Source organism: Hyla sarda, unplaced genomic scaffold (assembly GCF_029499605.1).
Source record: "Hyla sarda isolate aHylSar1 unplaced genomic scaffold, aHylSar1.hap1 scaffold_169, whole genome shotgun sequence".
Taxonomy (NCBI): Eukaryota; Metazoa; Chordata; class Amphibia; order Anura; family Hylidae; genus Hyla; species Hyla sarda.
Window position 1 is genome coordinate 264,140 of NW_026608330.1, and position 12,278 is coordinate 276,417.

Here is a 12,278-nt window from a genome sequence, read left to right on the forward strand (position 1 = left end):
GCCAGATATGAGAGCAAGCGAGCGAGCCAGATATGAGAGCAAGCGAGCGAGCCAGAAATGAGAGCAAGCGAGCCAGCCAGAAATGAGAGCAAGCGAGCCAGCCAGATGTGAGAGCGAGCTAGCCAGATATGTGAGCGAGCCAGATATGTGAGCGAGCCAGATAAGAGAGCGAGCCAGACAAGAGAGCAAGCGAGAAAGCCAGATATGAGAGCGAGCGAGCCAGACATGAGAGCAAGCGAGCGAGCCTGATATGAGAGCGAGCGAGCCAGATAAGAGAGCGAGCCAGACAAGAGAGCAAGTGATCGAGCCAGATATGAGAGCAAGCGAGCCAGCCAGATATGAGAGCGAGCGAGCCAGATAAGAGAGCGAGCAAGACAAGAGAGCAAGCGAGCGAGCCAGATGTGAGAGCGAGCGAGCCAGCCAGATATGAGAGCGAGCCAGATAAGAGAGCAAGCAAGACAAGAGAGCAAGCGAGCGAGCCAGATATGAGAGCGAGCGAGCCAGATATGAGAGCAAGCGAGCCAGCCAGATGTGAGAGCGAGCGAGCCAGATATGCGAGCGAGCCAGACAAGAAAGCAAGCGAGCGAGCCAGATATGAGAGCAAGCGAGCAAGCCAGATATGAGAGCGAGCCAGATAAGAGAGCGAACCAGACAAGAGAGCAAGAGAGAAATCCAAATATGAGAGCGAGCAAGCCAGACATGAGAGCAAGCGAGCGAGCCAGATATGAGAGCGAGCGAGCCAGACATGAGAGCAAGCTAGCGAGCCAGATATGAGAGCGAGCGAGCCAGATAAGAGAGCAAGCCAGACAAGAGAGCAAGCGAGCGAGCCAGATATGCTAGCGAGCATGCCAGATAAGAGAGCGAGCCAGACAAGAGAGCAAGCGAGCGAGCCAGATATGAGAGCAAGCGAGCCAGCCAGATATGAGAGCGAGCGAGCCAGATAAGAGAGCAAGCAAGACAAGAGAGCAAGCGAACTAGCCAGATATGAGAGCAAGCGAGCGAGCCAGATTTGAGAGCGAGCGAGCCAGATGTGCGAGCGAGCCAGATAAGAGAGCGAGCCAGACAAGAGAGCAAGCGAGCAAGCCAGATATGAGAGCAAGAGAGCGAGCCGGATATGAGAGCAAGCGAGCAAGCCAGATATGAGAGCAAGCGAGCGAGCCAGATTTGAGAGCGAGCGAGCCAGATTTGAGAGCGAGCGAGCCAGATATGTGAGCGAGCCATAAAAGAGAGCGAGACAGACAAGAGAGCAAGCGAGCGAGTCAGATATGAGAGCAAGCTAGCAAGCCAGATATGAGAGCGAGCCAGATAAGAGAGCGACCCAGACAAGAGAGAAAGCGAGCGAGCCAGATATGAGAGCAAGCGAGCAAGCCAGATGTGAGAGAGAGCGAGGCAGATAAGAGAGCGAGCCAGACAATTAAGCAAGCGAGCGAGCCAGATATGAGAGCAAGCGAGCGATCCAGATATGAGAGCGAGCCAGACATGAGAGCGAGCGAGCCAGATATGAGAGCAAGCGAGCGAGCCAGATATGAGAGCAAGCAAGCCAGCCAGATGTGAGAGCGAGCGAGCCAGATATGCGAGCAAGCCAGATAAGAGAGCGAGCCAGACAAGAGAGCAAGCGAGCGAGCCAGATATGAGAGCAAGTGAGCAAGCCAGATGTGAGAGAGAGGGAGGCAGATAAGAGAGCGAGCAAGAGAATTAAGCAAGCGAGCGAGCCAGATATGAGAGCAAGCGAGCGATCCAGATATGAGAGCGAGCCAGACATGAGAGCGAGCGAGCCAGATATGAGAGCAAGCGAGCGAGCCAGATATGAGAGCAAGCGAGCCAGCCAGATATGAGAGCGAGCGAGCCAGATATGAGAGCAAGCGAGCCAGCCAGATATGAGAGCGAGCGAGCCAGATAAGAGAGCGAGCAAGAAAAGAGAGCAAGCGAGCTAGCCATGTATGAGAGCGAGCCAGACAAGAGAGCAAGCGAGCGAGCCAGATATGAGAGCAAGCGAGCGAGCCAGATATGAGAGCAAGCGAGCGAGCCAGAAATGAGAGCAAGCGAGCAAGCCAGATATGAGAGCGAGCCAGACAAGAGAGCAGCAAGCGAGCCAGATATGAGAGCAAGCGAGCAAGCCAGATGTGAGAGAGAGCGAGCCAGATAAGAGAGCAAGCCAGACAAGAGAGCAAGCGAGCGAGCCAGATATGCTAGCGAGCAAGCCAGATAAGAGAGCGAGCTAGATATGAGAGCAAGCGAGCGAGACAGATGTGAGAGAGAGACAGATAAGAGAGCAAGTCAGACAAGAGAGCAAGCGAGCGAGCAAGATATGCGAGCGAGCCAGATAAGAGAGCGAGCCAGACAAGAGAGCAGCGAGCGAGCCAGATATGAGAGCAAGCGAGCAAGCCAGATGTGAGAGAGAGCGAGGCAGATAAGAGAGCGAGCCAGACAATTAAGCAAGCAAGCGAGCCAGACAAGAGAGCAAGAGAGCGAGCCAGATATGAGAGCAAGCGAGCGAGCCAGATATGAGAGCAAGCAAGCCAGCCAGATGTGAGAGCGAGCGAGCCAGATATGCGAGCGAGCCAGATAAGAGAGGGAGCCAGACAAGAGAGCAAGCGAGCGAGCCAGATATGAGAGCAAGCGAGCAAGCCAGATATGAGAGCGAGCCAGACAAGAGAGCAGCGAGCGAGCCAGATATGAGAGCAAGCGAGCAAGCCAGATGTGAGAGAGAGCGAGACAGATAAGAGAGCGAGTCAGACAATTAAGCAAGCGAGCGAGCCAGATATGAGAGCAAGCGAGCGATCCAGAAATGAGAGCGAGCCAGATATGAGAGCAAGCGAGCAAGCCAGATGTGAGAGAGAGCGAGGCAGATAAGAGATCGAGCCAGACAATTAAGCAAGCGAGCGAGCCAGACAAGAGAGCAAGAGAGCGAGCCAGATATGAGAGCAAGCGAGCGAGCCAGATATGAGAGCAAGCAAGCCAGCCAGATGTGAGAGCGAGCGAGCCAGATATGCGAGCGAGCCAGATAAGAGAGGGAGCCAGACAAGAGAGCAAGCGAGCGAGCCAGATATGAGAGCAAGCGAGCAAGCCAGATAAGAGAGCGAGCCAGACAAGAGAGCAGCGAGCGAGCCAGATATGAGAGCAAGCGAGCAAGCCAGATGTGAGAGAGAGCGAGGCAGATAAGAGAGCGAGCCAGACAATTAAGCAAGCAAGCGAGCCAGACAAGAGAGCAAGAGAGCGAGCCAGATATGAGAGCAAGCGAGCGAGCCAGATATGAGAGCAAGCAAGCCAGCCAGATGTGAGAGCGAGCAAGCCAGATATGCGAGCAAGCCAGATAAGAGAGGGAGCCAGACAAGAGAGCAAGCGAGCGAGCCAGATATGAGAGCAAGCGAGCAAGCCAGATATGAGAGCGAGCCAGACAAGAGAGCAGCGAGCGAGCCAGATATGAGAGCAAGCGAGCAAGCCAGATGTGAGAGAGAGCGAGGCAGATAAGAGAGCGAGTCAGACAATTAAGCAAGCGAGCGAGCCAGATATGAGAGCAAGCGAGCGATCCAGAAATGAGAGCGAGCCAGATATGAGAGCAAGCGAGCCAGCCAGATATGAGAGCGAGCGAGCCAGATAAGAGAGCGAGCAAGAAAAGAGAGCAAGCGAGCTAGCCATGTATGAGAGCGAGCCAGACAAGAGAGCAAGCGAGCGAGCCAGATATGAGAGCAAGCGAGCGAGCCAGATATGAGAGCAAGCGAGCCAGCCAGATATGAGAGCGAGCGAGCCAGATAAGAGAGCGAGCAAGAAAAGAGAGCAAGCGAGCTAGCCATGTATGAGAGCGAGCCAGACAAGAGAGCAAGCGAGCGAGCCAGATATGAGAGCAAGCGAGCGAGCCAGATATGAGAGCAAGCGAGCGAGCCAGAAATGAGAGCAAGCGAGCAAGCCAGATATGAGAGCGAGCCAGACAAGAGAGCAGCAAGCGAGCCAGATATGAGAGCAAGCGAGCAAGCCAGATGTGAGAGAGAGCGAGCCAGATAAGAGAGCAAGCCAGACAAGAGAGCAAGCGAGCGAGCCAGATATGCTAGCGAGCAAGCCAGATAAGAGAGCGAGCTAGATATGAGAGCAAGCGAGCGAGACAGATGTGAGAGAGAGACAGATAAGAGAGCAAGTCAGACAAGAGAGCAAGCGAGCGAGCCAGATATGAGAGCAAGCGAGCAAGCCAGATATGAGAGCGAGCCAGACAAGAGAGCAGCGAGCGAGCCAGATATGAGAGCAAGCGAGCAAGCCAGATGTGAGAGAGAGCGAGACAGATAAGAGAGCGAGTCAGACAATTAAGCAAGCGAGCGAGCCAGATATGAGAGCAAGCGAGCGATCCAGAAATGAGAGCGAGCCAGATATGAGAGCAAGCGAGCAAGCCAGATGTGAGAGAGAGCGAGGCAGATAAGAGATCGAGCCAGACAATTAAGCAAGCGAGCGAGCCAGACAAGAGAGCAAGAGAGCGAGCCAGATATGAGAGCAAGCGAGCGAGCCAGAAATGAGAGCAAGCGAGCCAGCCAGAAATGAGAGCAAGTGAGCCAGCCAGATGTGAGAGCGAGCGAGCCAGATATGCGAGCGAGCCAGATAAGAGAGCGAGCCAGACAAGAGAGCAAGCGAGAAAGCCAGGTATGAGAGCAAGCGAGCCAGACATGAGAGCAAGCGAGCGAGCCAGATATGAGACTGAGCGAGCCAGATAAGAGAGCAAGCCAGACAAGAGAGCAAGCGTGCGAGCCAGATATGCTAGCGAGCAAGCCAGATAAGAGAGCGAGCCAGACAAGAGAGCAAGCGAGCGAGCCAGATATGAGAGTAAGCGAGCCAGCCAGATATGAGAGCGAGACAGATAAGAGAGCAAGCGAGCGAGCAAGATATGCGAGCGAGCCAGATAAGAGAGCGAGCCAGACAAGAGAGCAGCGAGCGAGCCAGGCCTGATATGAGAGCAAGCGAGCAAGCCAGATGTGAGAGAGAGCGAGGCAGATAAGAGAGCGAGCCAGACAATTAAGCAAGCGAGCGAGCCAGATATGAGAGCAAGCGAGCGATCCAGATATGAGAGCGAGCCAGACATGAGAGCGAGCGAGCCAGATATGAGAGCAAGCGAGCAAGCCAGATATGAGAGCAAGCGAGCCAGCCAGATATGAGAGCGAGCGAGCCAGATAAGAGTGAGCAAGACAAGAGAGCAAGCGAGCTAGCCAGATATGATAGCGAGCCAGACAAGAGAGCAAGCGAGCGAGCCAGATATGAGAGCAAGCGAGCGAGCCAGATATGAGAGCAAGCGAGCGAGCCAGAAATGAGAGCAAGCGAGCCAGCCAGAAATGAGAGCAAGTGAGCCAGCCAGATGTGAGAGCGAGCGAGCCAGATATGCGAGCGAGCCAGATAAGAGAGCGAGCCAGACAAGAGAGCAAGCGAGAAAGCCAGGTATGAGAGCAAGCGAACCAGACATGAGAGCAAGCGAGCGAGCCAGATATGAGACTGAGCGAGCCAGATAAGAGAGCAAGCCAGACAAGAGAGCAAGCGTGCGAGCCAGATATGCTAGCGAGCAAGCCAGATAAGAGAGCGAGCCAGACAAGAGAGCAAGCCAGCGAGCCAGATATGAGAGTAAGCGAGCCGGCCAGATATGAGAGCGAGCGAGCCAGATAAGAGAGCGAGCAAGACAAGAGAGCGAGCGAACTAGCCAGATATGAGAGCAAGCGAGCGAGCCAGATTTGAGAGCGAGCGAGCCAGATAAGAGAGTGAGCCAGACAAGAGAGCAAGCGAGCGAGCCAGATATGAGAGCAAGCGAGCGAGCCGGATATGAGAGCAAGCGAGCAAGCCAGATATGAGAGCAAGCGAGCGAGCCAGATTTGAGAGCGAGCGAGCCAGATTTGAGAGCGAGCGAGCAAGATATGTGAGCGAGCCATAAAAGAGAGCGAGGCAGACAAGAGAGAAAGCGAGCGAGCCAGATATGAGAGCAAGCTAGCAAGCCAGATATGAGAGCGAGCCAGATAAGAGAGCGAGCCAGACAAGAGAGCAAGCGAGTGAGCCAGATATGAGAGCAAGCGAGCCAGCTCGATGTGAGAGCGAGCGAGCCAGATATGCAAGCGAGCCAGATAAGAGAGCGAGCCAGACAAGAGAGCAAGCGAGCGAGCCAGATATGAGAGCAAGTGAGCGAGCCAGATATGAGAGCAAGCAAGCCATCCAGATGTGAGAGCGAGCGAGCCAGATATGCGAGCGAGCCAAATAACAGAGCGAGCCAGACAAGAGAGCAAGCGAGCGAGCCAGATATGAGAGCAAGCGAGCAAGCCAGATATGAGAGCGAGCCAGAAAAGAGAGCAGCGAGCGAGCCAGATATGAGAGCAAGCGAGCAAGCCAGATGTGAGAGAGAGCGAGGCAGATAAGAGAGCGAGCCAGACAATTAAGCAAGCGAGCGAGCCAGATATGAGAGCAAGCGAGCGATCCAGATATGAGAGCGAGCCAGACATGAGAGCAAGCGAGCGAGCCAGATATGAGAGCAAGCGAGCGAGCCAGATATGAGAGCAAGCGAGCCAGCCAGATATGAGAGCGAGCGAGCCAGATAAGAGAGCGAGCAAGACAAGAGAGCAAGCGAGCTAGCCAGATATGAGAGCGAGCCAGACAAGAGAGCAAGCGAGCGTGCCAGATATGAGAGCAAGTGAGCGAGCCAGATATGAGAGCAAGCGAGCGAGCCAGAAATGAGAGCAAGCGAGCCAGCCAGAAATGAGAGCAAGCGAGCCAGCCAGATGTGAGAGCGAGCTAGCCAGATATGTGAGCGAGCCAGATAAGTGAGCGAGCCAGACAAGAGAGCAAGCGAGAAAGCCAGATATGAGAGCGAGCGAGCCAGACATGAGAGCAAGCGAGCGAGCCAGATATGAGAGCGAGCGAGCCAGATAAGAGAGCAAGCCAGACAAGAGAGCAAGCGAGCGAGCCAGATGTGAGAGCGAGCCAGATAAGAGAGCGAGCCAAACAAGAGAGCAAGCGAGCGAGCCAGATGTGAGAGCGAGCCAGATAAGAGAGCGAGCCAGACAAGAGAGCAAGCGAGCGAGCCAGATATGAGAGCAAGCGAGCCAGCCAGATATGAGAGCGAGCGAGCCAGATAAGAGAGCGAGCAAGACAAGAGAGCAAGCGAGCGAGCCAGATGTGAGAGCGAGCGAGCCAGATATGCGAGCGAGCCAGACAAGAAAGCAAGCGAACGAGCCAGATATGAGAGCAAGCGAGCAAGCCAGATATGAGAGCGAGCCAGATAAGAGAGCGTACCAGACAAGAGAGCAAGCGAGAAAGCCAGATATGAGAGCGAGCCAGACATGAGAGCAAGCGAGCCAGATATGAGAGCGAGCGAGCCAGATAAGAGAGCGAGCCAGACAAGAGAGCAAGCGAGCAAGCCAGATATGAGAGCAAGCGAGCCAGCCAGATATGAGAGCGAGCAAGACAAGAGAGCAAGCGAACTAGCCAGATATGAGAGCAAGCGAGCGAGCCAGATATGAGAGCGAGCGAGCCAGATAAGAGAGCAAGCCAGACAAGAGAGCAAGCGAGCGAGCCAGATATGCTAGCGATCAAGCCAGATAAGAGAGCGAGCCGGACAAGAGAGCAAGCGAGCAAGCCAGATATGAGAGCAAGCGAGCCAGCCAGATATGAGAGCGAGCGAGCCAGATAAGAGAGCGAGCAAGACAAGAGTGCAAGCGAGCTGGCCAGATATGAGAGCAAGCGAGCGAGCCAGATATGAGAGCAAGCGAGCCAGCTCGATGTGAGAGCGAGCGAGCCAGATATGCGAGCGAGCCACATAAGAGAGCGAGCCAGACAAGAGAGCAAGCGAGCGAGCCAGATATGAGAGCAAGCGAGCGAGCCAGATATGAGAGCAAGCAAGCCAGCCAGATGTGAGAGCGAGCGAGCCAGATATGCGAGCGCGCCAGATAAGAGAGCGAGCCAGACAAGAGAGCAACCGAGCGAGCCAGATATGAGAGCAAGCGACCAAGCCAGATATGAGAGCGAGCCAGACAAGAGAGCAGCGAGCGAGCCAGATATGAGAGCAAGCGAGCAAGCCAGATGTGAGAGAGAGCGAGGCAGATAAGAGAGCGAGCCAGACAATTAAGCAAGCGAGCGAGCCAGATATGAGAGCAAGCGAACGATCCAGATATGAGAGCGAGCCAGACATGAGAGCGAGCGAGCCAGATATGAGAGCAAGCGAGCGAGCCAGATATGAGAGCAAGCGAGCGAGCCAGATATGAGAGCAAGCGAGCGAACCAGAAATGAGAGCAAGCGAGCCAGCCAGAAATGAGAGCAAGTGAGCCAGCCAGATGTGAGAGCGAGAGATCCAGATATGCGAGCGAGCCAGATAAGAGAGCGAGCCAGACAAGAGAGCAAGCGAGAAAGCCAGATATGAGAGCAAGCGAGCCAGACATGAGAGCAAGCGAGCGAGCCAGATATGAGACCGAGCGAGCCAGATAAGAGAGCAAGCCAGACAAGAGAGCAAGCGTGCGAGCCAGATATGCTAGCGAGCAAGCCAGATAAGAGAGCGAGCCAGACAAGAGAGCAAGCGAGCGAGCCAGATATGAGAGTAAGCGAGCCAGCCAGATATGAGAGCGAGCGAGCCAGATAAGAGAGCGAGCAAGACAAGAGAGCAAGCGAACTAGCCAGATATGAGAGCAAGCGAGCGAGCCAGATTTGAGAGCGAGCGAGAAAGATATGCGAGCGAGCCAGATAAGAGAGCGAGCCAGACAAGAGAGCAAGCGAGCGAGCCAGATATGAGAGCAATCGAGCGAGCCGGATATGAGAGCAAGCGAGCAAGCCAGATATGAGAGCAAGCGAGCGAGCCAGATTTGAGAGCGAGTGAGCCAGATTTGAGAGCGAGCAAGCCAGATATGTGAGCGAGCCATAAAAGAGAGCGAGACAGACAAGAGAGAAAGCGAGCGAGCCAGATATGAGAGCAAGCGAGCGAGCCAGATATGAGAGCAAGCGAGCCAGCTCGATGTGAGAGCGAGCGAGCCAGATATGCGAGCGAGCCAGATAAGAGAGCGAGCCAGACAAGAGAGCAAGCGAGCGAGCCAGATATGAGAGCAAGCGAGCGAGCCAGATATGAGAGCAAGCAAGCCAGCCAGATGTGAGAGCGAGCCAGATATGCGAGCGAGCCAAATAAGAGAGCGAGCCAGACAAGAGAGCAAGCGAGCGAGCCAGATATGAGAGCAAGCGAGCAAGCCAGATATGAGAGCGAGCCAGACAAGAGAGCAGCGAGCGAGCCAGATATGAGAGCAAGCGAGCAAGCCAGATATGAGAGAGAGCGAGGCAGATAAGAGAGCGAGCCAGACAATTAAGCAAGCGAGCGAGCCAGATATGAGAGCAAGCGAGCGATCCAGATATGAGAGCGAGCCAGACATGAGAGCAAGCGAGCGAGCCAGATATGAGAGCAAGCGAGCGAGCCAGATATGAGAGCAAGCGAGCCAGCCAGATATGAGAGCGAGCGAGCCAGATAAGAGAGTGAGCAAGACAAGAGAGCAAGCTAGCTAGCCAGATATGAGAGCGAGCCAGACAAGAGAGCAAGCGAGCGTGCCAGATATGAGAGCAAGTGAGCGAGCCAGATATGAGAGCAAGCGAGCGAGCCAGAAATGAGAGCAAGCGAGCCAGCCAGAAATGAGAGCAAGCGAGCCAGCCAGATGTGAGAGCGAGCTAGCCAGATATGTGAGCGAGCCAGATAAGTGAGCGAGCCAGACAAGAGAGCAAGCGAGAAAGCCAGATATGAGAGCGAGCGAGCCAGACATGAGAGCAAGCGAGCGAGCCAGATATGAGAGTGAGCGAGCCAGATAAGAGAGCAAGCCAGACAAGAGAGCAAGCGCGCGAGCCAGATATTCTAGCGAGCAAGCCAGATAAGAGAGCGAGCCAGACAAGAGAGCAAGCGAGCGAGCCAGATATGAGAGCAAGCGAGCCAGCCAGATATGAGAGCGAGCGAGCCAGATAAGAGAGCGAGCAAGACAAGAGAGCAAGCGAGCGAGCCAGATGTGAGAGCGAGCGAGCCAGATATGCGAGCAAACCAGACAAGAAAGCAAGCGAACGAGCCAGATATGAGAGCAAGCGAGCAAGCCAGATATGAGAGCGAGCCAGATAAGAGAGCGTACCAGACAAGAGAGCAAGCGAGAAAGCCAGATATGAGAGCGAGCCAGACATGAGAGCAAGCGAGCGAGCCAGATATGAGAGCGAGCGAGCCAGACATGAGAGCAAGCGAGCGAGCCAGATATGAGAGCGAGCGAGCCAGATAAGAGAGCAAGCCAGACAAGAGAGCAAGCGAGCGAGCCAGATATGCTAGCGAGCAAGCCAGATAAGAGAGCGAGCCAGACAAGAGAGCAAGCGAGTGAGCCAGATATGAGAGCAAGCGAGCCAGCCAGATATGAGAGCGAGCGAGCCAGATAAGAGAGCGAACAAGACAAGAGAGCAAGCGAACTAGCCAGATATGAGAGCAAGCGAGCGAGCCAGATTTGAGAGCGAGCAAGCCAGATTTGAGAGTGAGCGAGCCAGATATGTGAGCGAGCCATAAAAGAGAGCGAGACAGACAAGAGAGAAAGCGAGCGAGCCGGATATGAGAGCAAGCTAGCAAGCCAGATATGAGAGTGAGCCAGATAAGAGAGCGAGCCAGACAAGTGAGCAAGCGAGCGAGCCAGATATGAGAGCAAGCGAGCCAGCTCGATGTGAGAGCGAGCGAGCCAGATATGCAAGCGAGCCAGATAAGAGAGCGAGCCAGACAAGAGAGCAAGCGAGCGAGTCAGATATGAGAGCAAGCGAGCGAGCGAGCCAGATATGAGAGCAAGCAAGCCAGCCAGATGTGAGAGCGAGCGAGCCAGATATGCGAGAGAGCCAGATAAGAGAGCGAGCCAGACAAGAGAGCAAGCGAGCGAGCCAGATATGAGAGCAAGCGAGCAAGCCAGATATGAGAGCGAGCCAGACAAGAGAGCAGCGAGCGAGCCAGATATGAGAGCAAGCGAGCAAGCCAGATGTGAGAGAGAGCGAGGCAGATAAGAGAGCGAGCCAGACAATTAAGCAAGCGAGCGAGCCAGATATGAGAGCAAGCGAGCGAGCCAGATATGAGAGCAAGCGAGCCAGCCAGAAATGAGAGCAAGCGAGCCAGCCAGATGTGAGAGCGAGCTAGCCAGATATGCGAGCTAGCCAGATAAGAGAGCGAGCCAGACAAGAGAGCAAGCGAGAAAGCCAGATATGAGAGCGAGCGAGCCAGACATGAGAGCAAGCGAGCGAGCCAGATATGAGAGCGAGCCAGATAAGAGAGCAAGCCAGACAAGAGAGAAAGCGTGCGAGCCAGATATTCTAGCGAGCTAGCCAGATAAGAGAGCGAGCCAGACAAGAGAGCAAGCGAGCGAGCCAGATATGAGAGCAAGCGAGCCAGCCAGATATGAGAGCGAGCGAGCCAGATAAGAGAGCGAGCAAGACAAGAGAGCAAGCGAGCAAGCCAGATATGAGAGCGAGCGAGCCAGATATGAGAGCAAGCGAGCCAGCCAGATGTGAGAGCGAGCGAGCCAGATATGCGAGCGAGCCAGACAAGAAAGCAAGCGAGCGAGCCAGATATGAGAGCAAGCGAGCAAGCCAGATATGAGAGCGAGCCAGATAAGAGAGCGAAACAGACAAGAGAGCAAGCGAGAAAGCCAGATATGAGAGCGAGCGAGCCAGACATGAGAGCAAGCGAGCAAGCCAGATATGAGTGCGAGCGAGCCAGATAAGAGAGCAAGCCAGACAAGAGAGCAAGCGAGCGAGCCAGATATGCTAGCGAGCAAGACAGATAAGAGAGCGAGCCAGACAAGAGAGCAAGCGAGCAAGCCAGATATGAGAGCAAGCGAGCCAGCCAGATATGAGAGCGAGCGAGCAAGACAAGAGAGCAAGCGAACTAGCCAGATATGAGAGCAAGCGAGCGAGCCAGATATGAGAGCAAGCAAGCCAGACAGATATGAGAGCGAGCGAGCCAGATAAGAGAGCGAGCAAGACAAGAGAGCAAGCGAGCTAGCCAGATATGAGAGCAAGCGAGCGAGCCAGATTTGAGAGCAAGCGAGCGATCCAGATATGAGAGCAAGCGAGCAAGCCAGATATGAGAGCGAGCGAGCCAGATATGCGAGTGAGCCAGATAAGAGAGCGAGCCAGACAAGAGAGCAAGTGAGCGAGCCAGATATGAGAGCGAGCGAGCCAGATAAGAGAGCAAGCCAGACAAGAGAGCAAGCGAGCGAGCCAGATATGCTAGCGAGCAAGCCAGATAAGAGAGCGAGCCAGACAAGAGAGCAAGCGAGCAAGCCAGATATGAGAAC